The sequence below is a fragment of the Chinchilla lanigera genome, unplaced genomic scaffold (assembly GCF_000276665.1).
Source record: "Chinchilla lanigera isolate Chin_1 unplaced genomic scaffold, ChiLan1.0 scaffold00030, whole genome shotgun sequence".
NCBI lineage: Eukaryota > Metazoa > Chordata > Mammalia > Rodentia > Chinchillidae > Chinchilla > Chinchilla lanigera.
The window spans coordinates 21,073,777-21,075,366 of NW_004955431.1; positions in this window are offsets into that span (position 1 = coordinate 21,073,777).

Consider the following 1,590-nt stretch of genomic DNA (forward strand, 5'->3'; position numbering starts at 1 on the left):
AAAAAAAAAAAAAAAAAAGAAGAAGAAGAATCCTTAGAATAGTAGATTCCTGCAGTCCTAAAGTGAGTGCTTTATAAACAACAGTAGGAGTGGGAGATATTGTTGTGAAGGTAATGATAATGATGACCTTCATGTTAATAATGATACTTTGTTACTCTCTTGGGGAAATTAAAAAATCCATGAAGACGCAGCCAGTGCCAGGTATGTTCTCCACTCACAATGAGATCAGTAGGCAAAAAAGCCAACCAGTAGAGGAAGGGATGTGTCAAAAGCTCATCTCCGCCATGAGAGCTATGCATGGGAAGATGTGGCCCATAATCTAGCCTAAGACTTGTCATCATGGGAGGTTATAAAAGTCGCTGCTTTACAGTTGTATCCACTGACTGCTAAAAGTGAGAGAAATACATAGCCAGGAAGCCCTTGGAATATGGAAGACAGAAAAGCAGTGACTTGCTACATTCTCTTGGTGGTTATCCGTTCTTATGCATACAAGACTGATTTTAGGATAAAAGGTGACATTGAAATATCAAACATTAGTAATTACGAAGGTTCACCCAACCCTCTGTGACATGTTTTCTCTGCAGAAAATTGGGTTTAATGCTACAAAATTAGATTCAATCCACTCATAAACACGTGAAGTGAGCAATCTTCTTGTATTTCTTGATATGTGTATTTTCATAAGTTATCAGATGAGTCATGGTGAGTACGACAGTTTTATTCCATGCAGCATTTTGTCTCATACTGTCACTGCATTGGCTCTGCAGACTTTATGTAAAATACATTTTGTGAACTTATATTCCTCAAAAGTCACTTATGCTTCTTTAACCCAAACTAGTCTATCAGAATGCATTATTTGACATTAGTTTGACAGGGTTTCCTCTTTAGGTATCCACAACCACTCTCCAGTCTCCAAATGGGCTGTGCTTTTATTTATTTGTTTCATTTTTGCTGCCACAATTTTGCCCATTCTGTTCTGTCTGCTTAATAGATGCTGCATCTGGATATTTTCCGGGTCAGTTCATCTGAACAGGTCACTCAGGATAGCAAAACTCCTTCCATTGGACCAACGGCTTCCTATATTGTAGCCCCCAACCCCAGTGGAATCTCTGTTATATCTGTTGTGACATTATTTTGTGTTTACTTGCTCCATCTGTCTGTTCAGCTGCGATGTGAACTTCTTGAAGGCAGGAAGATATTCTAGTCATTTTTTCTTCTTTTGCATCTCCAGCATTTAGACTTATGACTGACACATAGTCACCACCAATAAATGTCAATCGATTGCACAGATAAGTGATGCTATTTCTTATTTTTTTCTAACACCATAATTTTACTGAAAGATTTATGCAATCCCTTTCCTATATGAACAGTGCTAAATATAAGTACCTCATACAATTACTAGTATTGCTGTTTCAATAATAGTATCAAATACGTATTATTCCTTTGAGGATTTGACATTTAAATTTTTTTTAAACAAAACCTATTATTGTAAGAGAATGCTCTTTTTCTGGTTCACTTTAATACTAACATATGACATATTTCATTTCTGGGAAATGATAGCTTGCCTTAGGTCATATTTTAAGGCAAAAAGCC